At 36.4% G+C, this 13,945-nt stretch overlaps 1 protein-coding gene across 1 annotated transcript in view; it reads right to left on the bottom strand.

Moving 5' to 3' along the window:
- The window catches only part of DLC1 (DLC1 Rho GTPase activating protein), a 214,317-nt gene extending 200,654 nt beyond the window's left edge, over positions 1–13,663 (bottom strand). Inside the window, exon 1 of the mRNA XM_058804396.1 lies at positions 13,494–13,663. The gene's annotated coding sequence lies outside the window, so the exon portion shown is untranslated. The remainder of the gene's footprint in view (positions 1–13,493) is intronic.
- Positions 13,664–13,945: the final 282 nt, after the last annotated feature.

Below are 13,945 nucleotides of genomic sequence, written 5' to 3'. Positions count from 1 at the left end.
CCTTTTCCTGATGGACACTAAAGCTCTTCAATTAAAACAATTTTACAGTCACCACAGTGTTTTGTTTTGATCTTTGAAAAGATGCATGTTTACTAGAAAGGGCTCAATGATTTCTACTCAATGAGCAATGTTTGGAGTTGCACATGGATACAACTCATTTGCAGATTCCCTTTCCTCCCCTACTAGAACACTACCCTCATCTACTTTAGAGAAAATTAAACATGGTTGCTGCAGCCATATAGGGACATTTCTGACAACAATTGATAAAGACAGTAGAAGTTCAGGGTACTAAAAAAAACTAAAAAATGCAACTTCCTAATGACATACATGCATCCACCTACCTAATTAATGCACAGAAAGCAGGCTCTCAGAGACTTAATGGGAGTGTGTTAATCTTGCTGCTGCTGTATGGACTTACAGAAGTCTGTTGCTGTTTTTTTCATTTTTTGGATGCTGTGAGTTATATTTCATGGGGGATGAAAACCAAATTTTACTTTGGGAATCTTTCTGTTTTACTTGCATGATCACTATTTTTGGCTGCCTCATAGACTGCAGAAAAATTATTAAACAGAGAAATATAAAATACTTTGCTTGAAATGCAAGACAAATAATTATTGTTCTCTAACAAATGAGTGTGTGTTAGCACTTAATATGAAAATCTATGGTACATATGTCACCTCCCCAGGCAGCTTCACCAGCAGCTCCTGAAATCGCCTCATTCCCATGGTGCATGAAGGAGCTCAGAGCTTGGTGACAGCTTACTTTTCTTCTGCTCCCTCTCCACTCCTCAAAGACCATGTTAAACAATTCAGAAGTTATTTTCCTGCTCTAATTGCTTGACACTTAAGGGCTGACAAGAAAATTTCTTTTATTTCTACCTATTTGTTCAGGACAACTTATTTCCCTTCACTCACATGCAAGCACATAAGCTGTGCCTTGGAGGGTTCACTGCTCCTCTGGACCTCTGGAAGAGATTCTCTGACAGAGAACCAAGTGCACTGCCACTGTGCAGAAGAAAGCATTCCTGTCTCAATCACTGCTTTTCTGCTGTTGCTACTCATTTTCATTTTTCTTGACATGCAGCATCTTTCACCATCTGAGAAATGCCCCTCTCAAATCCATTTATACTTTTGCCCAAGGGAGGAAGCATCCCCCTTTCTTACTTTCTATTCTTGCCATGCCACAACTAGAAACCATTACATGTGATTTCTGCAGAATTTAAGACTGTCAGATGAACCATTACCAGTCTGTTGAAATGTTTTGCAGAGTGAAAACACCTTTTCTTCTGATCAAAACATCTATCAATATGATACAGTCCACTCAGCTGTTGCTATATTTCAGACTTATATTTTGCTTTACTTTTCAACAGTGCTGTTTGGTGTTGCTTAGTACTATTAACTTTCTGAAGAACAAAAGTTTGAAACAAAAATACAAAGAATAAAACTTCTGGGAAAAATTTCTTGATCCTAGGTTTGAATTAAGGAATATTGCCAACATTGAGCCAATAGGTAATTCTTGACCTATAGAAACTGAAACTGAGCAGTGGGTCATCAAACTGCAGCAGAAGCCAATTCAAGAACCTTCTATGATGCTTCACATTGTTTACAAAACTAGATGTTAATTTAGATGAATTTTGTAATAATTTACTGCCTATCTCACTGTAAAATATATAAATGAAAAGTAGGGCAAACATTTAGGTTAGTTTATTTTTGGAAACTTTGTGTCTAGTCTCATAGAACTTGGTGACTTTACCACTGATAAAGTAGAAAATGATGACGAGCTGGTAGGCTGTCTTACAATTAGACTGTCTAAAATTTTCATTCAATCAGAATTCCTGTGATTTTTTTTCAGACAAACTCATATTAAACTGCATGCAGCAGGCTTTCAAAACACAGAGAGAGAATTTCTTTTTTCTCATGAAAGTCCACTCAGATTTGGCTGTGCTACAGATTTTTCAAGATATGTTTTACCTTCTCTTGCTTCCCTCCTCAAGGAAAAATGACCCTTTACAAGAACTATCCTTGCACGAACCCAATACTAGGACTGACACCTGTGAAAGCTGCATCGGGAAGAAATGAGCCTTGGAGCTAGGGGGAGAATGGAAAGGGAAGGAAGGACACTTGGATGTGGAACTGTGGCTGTGCAGACCTGTCAGGGCAGCTTCCCTTCTGGGGCTTAGGACAGACCATATAAACATCCCAGATACAAGAATACAAGCGCAGAAGCACACTACCGGGGCTCTCTGGTCCTACATCTTGCCCCTCAGACTTCCAGGACATGGGAGTGGATCCCTGTTTTACCCAGAGTGGAAGAAAGAGATAAGGAGAGAAACACAGGGCCACGCAGCAATAGCAGCCACCACACAAGCCCAGGCAGTGAACCCCAAGCCATTAGGAGCAAAGGACTATGGCAAAAGCAGGCCTAAGTAAGGCACTGCTGTACAGGACACTTGGTGGCATCTCTGTATGGCCAAAGCAAGCACTGCCACTGACCCAGGTGTGACATCTCTGCTGCCTGCACCAATTCCTCCATTCTGACCATTCATTGCACCATATTCGACTGCCACCTTGCAATAAATGGAAAAGCTTTGGAAGGAAGGAAGTTGCAGAGAACACAGGACAGCTCACAAAGTCTGTGGCAGGAAAGTTTTTGAGAGGGCAACCCAGGCAGTACAGTCCCACCATCATGCCAGTGGAATTTAATTTTTGCTAATGTTTTACATGGGATGCAAATTTTTCTTTAAAAAAAAAAGTAAAAGGCAAAGCATTAACTTATGAACAAAAACAAAGATGAAAGACTGTTTCATTACATTTTTTACATAGCAGGAGTATGTGAGCAATGGAGATCAAGCAGAAATATTTATTTTGCTATCATTATTTTATCTTCATTGGTCTGTGACCCCAGTCAGCAAACTTTGTTTAAGGAAGTCTAAGTGAACAGGGTCTGTTTCCTATAAACTCATCTCACATCTCCTGGTCTGGCTTGCATACAGCTCTTTCCGTAACTCCATACCAATCTCTGACACAGAATGTTGTTTACAAATAATTTGAGATAAAACATAAGCCTCTAGGTCTTCACTCAGCTATTTATTTTAAAAGATCTCCTGCTTTTAAAATGCAATCATTCATTTCTTTTTTCCTTGACATAGACCACCGTTGGATTTCACTGAAGTGGAGGCTTACCTTGTCTGCGGTTTCTATGTAAGCAACATTTGCAGTGAAGGGTTTTAGACCATGCTAAGCCCTGCTGTCATAGAGTAGAAATACAAGGATTGTTTTTTGTGGGATATTAATCTAGTCAATACCAGATGCAGGTTTTTTGATTTCTTTAATATTTAAAAGCAAATGCTAAAACCAGTTTGAATTTATAATTATCTAAAAATATTTACAACTTTATGCTAAAAATTAGAAATAGCATAGTACTCATACGACAAGTACTTCTTCAAAATGAAATAATAAAACAATTTAAATGTTTTATATAACTTTAATGGTCAGGTTTGCATGTATATGCATTTTTTTGTACTTATAAATGTGAACACAGACTATTAAATATAGGTGTTGCTGATTTTTGTACAGATAAACACAAATACATCCCAATATTGTCCTTTCACAGGATACTTGTCCTTTTCTTTGATGAGATCTTACTGTTGGTTTCCAGCCATGAATCAGTGGACAGAAATAGACACAAGCAGTACTAAGTCCAACATACAAACATTCCTTCCAGCACACCCTACCATACAGGATTTTAAAATTGCTGCCCAGCTATAGATCAAAGAGCACACAACTGCTAGCACCTCCCTGATAAGTCTGAGGAACTGACTCCCATTGAAGCATCTGTTAGGAGAGATTCCAAGAACATGAATTGATTGGGAACCAAATATTAGAATTGCATAACAATACTCAAATGAAATATTACTGAACCTGTAACTCTAAAAGGTGTCCAAGTAACCCTCTTTTCTCTAAGGAACGAAAGGGGTTTCACATGTAGAGAGGGCAAATCTGGGGAACTGCAAAAGGGACATTCTTCCAAGCTAATGGCAAATGCCTTTGGGGTCAGAGATGAGCTTTACTTGAGAGAGCCACAGAGCCAAAAGGGATCCTGAGCAGGGACTGGAGCAGGGGTACAGGGGAAGTACTGCCTCTCTAGGATAAGAGAGTTTTTCCAATCTCCCTCTCTTTGATCATTAAAAGGAAGACAAAGCAGAGGGATTTCTTGCCCTCAAACCCCCATCTCCCTACCAGGTCTCATGAGCAGTGTCTCCACCGAGTGAGAAGGTGGCAGAGATGGCGAAGCTCTCTGCACACACAGCCTTGGGTTGCTGTGAGCAATGACTGGATAAAACAAAAGCTGGTTTAAAGTCAAATAAAAAAAAGACAACTTGGTTGTGAACTACATACATGCAAACCTGACTTCCATATGCAGTTAATTGGCTAAAAAATCTAATTAATAACAAAAATATAAATTAACAAAAACCAGAAACTAAATATGAAACCAGAAGTGATAATATGTGACTGATTATTTTAATATAAAGAGAGAGATTATTAATAGTTTTGTGAAGGCAGGTATTAAAAACTTTGTTTTTTAGATTATTCAGAACAAGAAAAGAAGTAAAATGATAACATTTTCTGTCACCAAATTGAAATGGAGAACTAGGAGATTAAATTGCATATGAAACTCTCTGTACTATATTAAATGGCATCCAGTGATTAAAAAATACTTCCAATTATAAATTAATATTAAAAGTCTCTGTTATATCATCTACCAATCCAGAAAACAAACCCAAAAGTGAGTCACTACGGCCATTAATCTGCTATTGAATTTCAAGCTCAGTGATAATTAAAGGATATGTAGCACAATAGGCAAAGGAGAGGCTGGGCATACAGTGGCATCATAAAAAATATTTTCTAAATTCTTGTTATGCAATGAACGGAAAACTGCATATAATGGTGGAATTCCATCTCAAAACCAGAAACAGAATAGGAACACAGACAGCAAAAACAACAGAAAGGATAAAAAAGTATGATATAGCTTCTGTCTGAAGGGCCATGAAATACATGAGGGTTTCCTATCTGGGAAAGAGAGAATTTAGAACCATATAAAAATCAACGGTATCATGAAGAAGCAGAACATTTATTCATTGTGCCTCATACAGCAGGAATTTGCAGAAGTGCAAAGTAGAAATAGGAAGCAGAAACATTAAAATACACAAAAGAATATTTTCTTTGCTTGTCCATGTAAGTAAATAGAAGATATAATATATAATAAATATCCATCAAACTGCAAAACATTTAATTTTTTTTCTGTTTGTTTTTTGTTTGTTATTTCTGATATAAGAAATACGACACAGGAAATTAATCAAGCCCCGTACCTGAAATTGTTTTTCTGACTTGATAAGGATTTCACCATTCCTTCAGGTATTAATTTCATTATACCTTTAACAAACTATTTTCTTTTCTTCTTCACAGATTCTGACATATGCCATATATGCTTATTACAGTTTACTGTCACTGGAAAATGTCTAACACACTTAAGTTTATAAACATCCTTCCTTTGGAAGATATTTAACATGTTATAAAAACTGATATTGTCCAGTGGCATTATAAGACCTCAATACATTAGACACCACAAAATGTAAGGTCAAGTTGGCAAGTTATTCATTCAGAGACTTCAAAAGTCTTGCTTGTTTTGTGAAAATATTATTGGCTCCTAAGATATGAGCCCAAACTTTGTCAATAGGCCTTAATGTATGGCTTTAAAACATAAAACATCATGGAGTCCTTTTATTTTCTCTTCCTCAAAAAGCAGCTGCATTACCAGTGCTCATCATCATACAATGAAGAGCTTTTACTTGTAGCCAACATGTGATTACAGTGGGTTTTAGCTTGGTTGCGTTTGTATTTGGTTCATTTCCAGTGCTGAGCCTCAGATTAGCCAAAGCTCTTCCTCAAGGATGAGAAAGGGGAAATGACTGGATCCAAACTGATCCACAGTTATCCAGGCTTACTAAAAATCTATGTAGTTTGCACCCAATTTAATTATCAAATCAAAACCAATTAAACACTACATTTAAAATATCCAGCTTTATGTTTCTGTCCTATTTTGAATAGCCAACAGTGAAATATTATTTTCTCAAGTATTTATAGCACAGTGGTACCATTTTACTGTATTTTTGTTAGTTGCAGGTTACTAATAATCAGCATTAAAGTCTTTTTAGCAGTTATGAACATCCCCTTTACCACAGTATCATTGCAAAGTGAAAACAGCCATCAAATTTACACTCAAAAGTAAAAAGGTCTTAAGCAAAAAATTGTTTTTAGCATAGACTTTTTAAGAAGAAAATTAGACCCATCTAGCCATTTGGATCTGTGAGTCTACTGGTCTTCAAAATTTAGTAGTGTGAAGGTTATTATAGATACTATCCTGATTCCATAATTTAAATTTCTTGTTTCTTTGTAATAAAAGTAATCTAAGGTGTAAAGGTTTAAAGTCTTCTTTTTCCATAGGAGGTTTATGTGGAAAATTCATCTCTCTGCTAATCCTCCCCCCAAATAATTTTTGCTCTCTATGCCCAGAAAATAGAAAAGATAACATAATTTATAGATTTCTTACACGTCCTCTCACTCCCTGGTTGAATTGGAAGCATCCTGAAAAGCCATTAAATGAGAAAAGGTCATCCCATGGGACATGGCAACCCAGAAAACTGTGGCTATTATTTTTGGTCCTGAGTTAAGGAAATGTTTTTCCACAAATATGTTCCCCCTTCCCCAAACTGAAGAAATTTCATTTTCTTGCCTGCTCAAGTGAAAAACGAATAATTTAGCTACTGGAGGTCTTTTTGAAAACAATATAAGTTAATCAGATTGTATTCCTGTTGCCTTTTAGATTTAAGGTTCTGATATGCTGTGTTCATTTAAAAAAAAGTTGCTGGTGTTCATTACAGCCATGAGCTATGAAACCTCTATAGCATGAGGCACTACGGACAATGACTTTTGGCAACCAGCCTCCTTACTGAATCGTAGGGGTCCTGTTTTCATTCCTTGTGTAAACACTAAAAACATTTTTGGCATTATTTTGCCTGTATTTGTACTTAAAGAGCTGAAAATTATTTTCTCCCATTGAGAAAGACAAATATTTTATCACGGAGAGTCTAGAGAGAATGACTACTGAAGAGACTGTGCTTTTTGGTGGGAATGAACCCTTAGCAGAATCATTCAGAATCCCATTTTTTTGCACCTGTGAAAAAGTACTGAGAGCAAATTGAGCAAGTATGTATGGAATGTAGCTGAAGATGTGAAAAGCAAAAATTATTCCAAATGGCAGCTGTACCACTATTTATTTGAAATTAGAGAGAGAAATAACATATAATGTATACAGAGTGCTTTGTAAATGCACTTGAGGGCCTAATTAAATCCAAGGAAGGGAAAGTAAAAATTTAATTTATCCTCCAGGTTGGTGAAACTGGGAGGAAAAAGTCAGCATCCAAATCTAACCCTGAAATCGATTATATTTCATTATATTATTCCTATTTTTGAATTCAGGAAACCTGTCTGTCAAAGGACTTTTACAGAGTATGTGTTTCTCACCTCTATATCCTCTTTCTCTCTGACTTTCATAGGCATAGTGTGAATACATCTGCTGCAGTCGAAAGACATTCTCCACAGTATTTTCCAGAGTGCCTCAATTCCAAACTCATCAGCTGGTCTCCTGATTTTATAATGATATTCTTCTACTTAGCATCTGTAGCCTGCCTGGAAAGATATGCTCAGCCCTGGAAATTGCTGTTTCTGAGTACATAACTACAGGAAAAATAAAGCAGATGACTTGTGAGCTCACATGGAGATTTTCCCTTGATTTTAAAACTAATTCAGATCTATTTCCTTTACCGCCTACCAATTCTCTCAAAACATGCAAAAGCTTTTAAAAAACCTGTATATCCCGTAAGGTATACCCAATTAAGCTGACAGTGACTCAATGTGTGGAAGTTGTCAGTGACATCTGCACATAGGTATTTGATGGTACTAGAGTGTAAAATTGTTTCTGTATATGGAATCCTCAAAACCCAGATTTTGCTGTGGAGGATACAACTCTTAGAAACTGTCCTTTCAGAAAAAAATTCTCAGTGTAGTAATTATTGAAAGCTACCAACTTTCTCTGATAAAACAGCCTTAACTGAAGATAACCAATTCAAGCAAAACAAAAAGGAATATCTCAATTTAGCTGCAGACAAAAAAAATGTGTAATGAATTTAACAGTACAACTTCTAGTGTGTTGAGCCTCTCAGGACTGCTAAGAATTGGATTGTTAAGTGCTCCAGACTGAAAAAGTGAATCCAAAGTAAGTTCTCCGCGCCCTTTACATGTGTGTGGCATTTAAGAGAAAATTCATGAGCAGGTCAAAAAATCTTCATATTTTGTGATAGTCTTAGCAAAGATGCTAGTAATACAATACTAAGGTTATGAAAGCCCGTTAATAAGGCGCAGCTTTAATAATGTAACCCCAATTGTTTTGGCCTGGCATATTTGTCACGGGTTCCTCTTGCTCCTTCCATCTTCTCTTAGCTCCTTTAGCAGAAAAACACATTGCAACAATCCTCCTCCATTCTACTCCAGATTTTCCTCACTTCTTAGTCTAATGATGTTTATTTCAAACTCACCACCGACTCCCTTTTATCCCAAAATTTTTTATCACTAGGTGAACTTTCCACAAGTACCACGATGTTCAACTTGGAACATTTATTTGTTCTAGCATTAAAGACTATTTCTAGTGGTTTAATGCTATTGTGAAACTCTCACCAATCTAAGCAGAAACTCTACAGCTGATAAAGAGTGAGCAAGAGGGTGGGAGAACCAATGGAAATTCAGAGGTAAGAAAATTGATTATAAAATTTCCCAAAGTTCAGGGGCATTTCATTGAAAGCTAATAGATTTTGACACAGGGTACAATGGAATAACCACCAGGAAGTATCACATATCACTGTAAGAAAAAGAAGAGCATAGATGAAAGTGAAGGCTAGAAGTAAAGAGCACACAGTATGAGTGAAATTGGTTTTAATGATACACACAGCCTAAGCAAACTCTGTATTTGGGATGTGACTGATGTAAAATACACCAACGATAAAACTCGGAGCATTACTAATCTCAACATAAGTGATTTTTCTCATTAAAGGGAAACAAGCAACTATAGAAATAGTGGATTTGAAATTATCTACCAACAAACTGTTCTTAAATAAATAATACCTGAAAGTGTCAACAAATATCAATGGTGAAATATTAAACATAGTGAAATTCAATATCAGTAGTTATTAAAATGAAATAATCACATATGACATGCATAGGATTTACATGTAAAAATTCTAGATAATTTTTGTTTGAGGTATAATTTATGCATATATACATGTATGCATCTGTATACATGTATATATACATAGGAAAACACGCATATATTAAAAGTACACCTGTGTATCCAGCCAGTCTTAAAGTCCTTACTAAGAATTCACAGTGATCATCTCCTTTGGATGACATATTTAAAGCCCTGGTAGACAAGAACCTGAGCAACCGGCTCTAGTTGAGCCCACTTTGAATAACATGTTGGATCAGAGACCTCCAGAGGCTCTCTCCAAATAGGAAGGAAATCAAGATCTGACACTTCTGGATATGCTATTTCAATTCCTCTGGCCCTTATGTTACTCTGGTTTTGTCTTTTTGCTTTTTATTTTGTAAAAAGAACAGAAGACCAACAACCCACCCTGCTTTGTTTTTTTCTCCAGACAAAAAAAAAAAAAAAAAAGGAAAATGGAACCACATGAATAAAAGAAAAAAGGAGAATGCTGTAAAATATAGCTTATTTTTGAGAAAAGAGGAAAACATTTGTAAATTCTCTTCCTCCTTCTGCTACTGCTGTCCTCAGGGAAGCTTTATAATAAAGAAGATACATTCCAGCAACAACATTCATGTTAAGAACAACAGAAAACTATTATATAAAATGTGGCTTAATACTTGTGACAATCAAGAAAAATAAAATTAAGTAACTTTTGAGACTTAACGAAAAAGCCAAAAGGGGAATCCTTAGATTGCTCCATCACCTAAGGAACAATTTTTGAATTGATTTTTAGCCCAGCACTTTAAAAGAACTACTCTAAGCTTTGCCTATTTAAAAACTGCATAGACAGGCTGTTGTCTTTACTTTTAATTTTCTTTTAGGAGGGATTGCTTTGTGTCACAGAGGTGTTTGTGAATTAGGCCTAAATATAAAAATTTTGTTCTGAGTATGGCATTTGACATGAAGGTCAACAGGTACAAGTTAAAAAGAAAATTAGTTTTCAGGCACATAAATTTATGTGAAGAAAAGCTATTTGAATAATTCCCATTACATGGATGTAACCATTTGCATTGATTTTTCTCAAGGCAGCAGACATAAATTCATTACTTCCTTCAAGGGAGTAATTTGATCCAACTATTTGGGCTATTTTCTTGTTTCACATAAAGAACTTTAGGGTTCCTGAAGGAATACAGCAAGGTCAAAAAACTCTAGATGCTCATTTTCCATGTTCATTGTTGCTATATATCTATAAAATAATTTTCAGAGGTTTTTTTAGACCATAACTTTTCTGTGAATCCTTCTCCTTGAACAAACATATCTTAAAAATCCAAACAAGGTAAGCATAACAGAGAAATCAGACTAAGTAGAACCAGAAGCTGAATAGTGATTTGTCTCCAGGACTTTCATTTAAACCTTCTAAATCAAAAATGGAGGCATTTATCAATGAAAGATTTTCTTATCATGTACAAGAAACTTCAGAGTTTAAGGAGAAAATACTTTCTGGGTTCTCTTCTGCTGTCCACCCTGTAGTTCAACTGCCTCAGGTGTCAAGTATTTGCATCTGCAAGTGAGGTCAGATGAGGTCATTATATGCTTTAAACCCCAGAAGTGGTGCTGCAGAAGATAACTGCTTCAGAGGGAAAGTTTTCTCCTGTTTAACTGGAGCACTCACTAATACTAAATACGTGCACTTATACTTGCAGCAGCAAGCATGGGAACACAGTGCAGTAAAAGCCACTAAAGCCAAATCCTTTGAGACATCAGCGTTCCAGCAGAAATTTCACAAGGATGACAAAAAGACTCAGTCAAATTCCTCTCAACTTCCCAGTCCCACCACTTTCAGCTCACAGCTCTCCCAAACCAGAGCACTGGAGAAGACTTGTCCATAAGGAAATATGAGACTGTGATGTTAAAATTCACCCCAGAATATACTCAGGAACTCTTTACTGCCTATTGGTTGTTTCCCGTCCAGTTAAGATGCATTCTCTTTACAACTCAGAGCCAATTCTGACCACCCTGAACAATTTTCTTCCTCCAAATGGCAGTAAAGTGTACAATTCTCAGTTTATAACAGAGGAGATATTTTACCCCATTCTGGAATATCCTTATGTCTTTTCACACCACAAAGTCATTTCCTTTCACAACAATCATTTGGAAGAATACTAAAAGCAAAGTTAAAATATTATTGAAATAGATGAACAGATGACTTCTCTTTAGTTACCAATCTGTCCAACAACTACATGGAGTCCTAATGCGAGAAACAGAGAGAGAAAGAGAGAAGGAGAGAGAGAAAGCAACAATTTTCAGGAAGACAAAGAATACTATATACATTGACATAAAAAAATGCTTCTCATATCCAGAACAAATTAATAATTAAATCACATCTTTACATAAAATATAAATGCATTCACATATCCGTGGAAGATACTATCCTGTTTTTCTCCCTAAACTCTTTAACAGCAGATTCTTGTTATTTTTATTAGTTACATGTTTCCTAGTCTAGGAAGATAAAAAGAGTAAATCCGTGCATCCTCCCAAAAATTATACTCAGCTGACATTTACTGAATTGTACTTTACCTCTTCTAAATGCTAGTACAGCATACAGCAACTTCTGTATCTAATAATGCATTACTAAAACTCTAATTTAGGTAAAGCCAACAAATAAACCTTGAAATTTCATATTTAGAGTATACACCTTTAAGACTGTATTGCCACTTCTATTACAAATTTCATCTAGGACTGAGAAAAGGCTATAGACCTAGCCCAGTGAGGTATAACTGATATATCTACATAAAACACTCCTCATTATCATTACTGCTGAAGTGGAGAGAGGGGAAGGTGGGGAGAGAGAAAAAAACCATAGCCCTAAATGCCCTCCCTGTTTTTAAATGAGGTGAAAAAACCCAAATCACTCACACCTAACTTTCCTATTTAATGTACATTAAAAAATATGCAAGCAATACCATACAGCTCTATTTATAGAAGAATGCAAATAAAGTTCAGCATTTCAAGCATATTTTTAAAAGACGAAGAAAAACACACAGAAATTTTTTTATGGGTCTGGCATATTTGATAAATAGAGTTGTCACAGTTTACAACTAAATGTATATTTTTAAAGATTATAAATTTTTTTACCTCTCTTTCTAGTGCTGAGATCCTGAGCGCAGAACACTCCAGTGCTGGATACTGCTTGTTTCTTTCCTGAGGTTTTTCTTACCTTCTTTTATTTTTTTTTCTTTTTTTTCTTTTAAAAAAATTTTTTTGATAGTTAAAAGTACAGAAAGATTCCAAGACAGCCTTACCTAGATGAAGAGAATCAGGAATTCAGACATGACCTCCCTAAAATCTTTGGCCATTAGAAGAAAAAAGCCCAAAAAACAAAGTGAAGAAGCAAACAAACAAACAAAAGAGCCCAGTCCCAGCTAGCTCCTGCTAGCATAAAAGTTCAGATTTCGCTACTGAGATCATTGCTCTATTCTCAGCAGTTTTGCTCAATGTGTGATTCTAACAAAAACACCCTCTGCAGCTGGAGGGAGCCTTAGCTAAGCACGAGCCTGTCAAGCTTTTCCCAGTGACTTCTGTCTACTAAATTCAGACTGATGTTTTGTGAAAGGGGGCCTCAACAACCAGGCCCAGATTGCCTGAAAAGTATTTCCTGCCTTTGAGAGAGAGAGGGAGAGAGACAGCGAGCCTGCCTGCCCGCGCCAGGGAGAGAGCGCAGAAATGGAGGGAAAAGAAAACGTCAAGACCGAGTGTTTCAAGGCAGTCAGCTTTATACACTGCTGGGCTATTTCTGCTAAAAAAATCTCTACTACAGCTGCATAATGTAAAAATGTATTTAAACCTCTCCCTCCTGGATTTTTCTTTTAAAAAAATACTTTATGCTTCTCTAATGCTCATGCAAAGGTAGCAGTTATCAAGAACAACACGAGAACGTTTCTGAAACACCTGGTCTTAGACGTCAGGTAGTGAGAAACATGGTCTAAACTTAACACATCACAGTGACAAAAGGTCTAGTACTACTCTGTCGAACAAATATCCACAGTTAGGCAGATTCCATTTAAAGAAAAATGCTAAAATTGCATTCCTACTCAAGAGAATAAACTGGATATTAGAAAACAAATGCTGCAGTTTAAACACAGTCATGTTGAAGGCAGTGGAATATGTTGCTTTACCTCTAGTGAGAATCCTCCAGAGTCACACAAATCCAGCATTGCAAAAGCAAAAGGACAGACTCCATCTTGATCATATTAGTATTTTGCTGACATAAAACACTTGTAACTACTTCGTTCCAGTTTGACAGGCTGCCTGAATCATGTCTTCAGAGTAACCCACAGCATCTACATCCTTAGCTGTACACAAATTTAGTGAATATCGTCTGTTTATCTTTTCTGCTTTCTTCTGCCTTCTCTGAACGACTTCCTCTTAGCTGTTCCAGCCTGAGAACTTGGATTACCATTTGGTTTTGATTAAAACCAGACGGACAGCTCCGTGGAAGTTTGAGGGTAAGCTAATGGAAATTACTAGTATGGCTTTAATTAGTGTATTTATTAGTAATAAATATTAGCTATTCACATAACAAATTCTACTAATAAACACATGCAAACCCCCACCTTTGGCCACTGGT

Source organism: Ammospiza caudacuta, chromosome 4 (assembly GCF_027887145.1).
Source record: "Ammospiza caudacuta isolate bAmmCau1 chromosome 4, bAmmCau1.pri, whole genome shotgun sequence".
Lineage (NCBI taxonomy): Eukaryota > Metazoa > Chordata > Aves > Passeriformes > Passerellidae > Ammospiza > Ammospiza caudacuta.
Note: the sequence above shows the minus strand (reverse complement) of the source record. Positions and strands in the feature narration are given on the sequence as shown.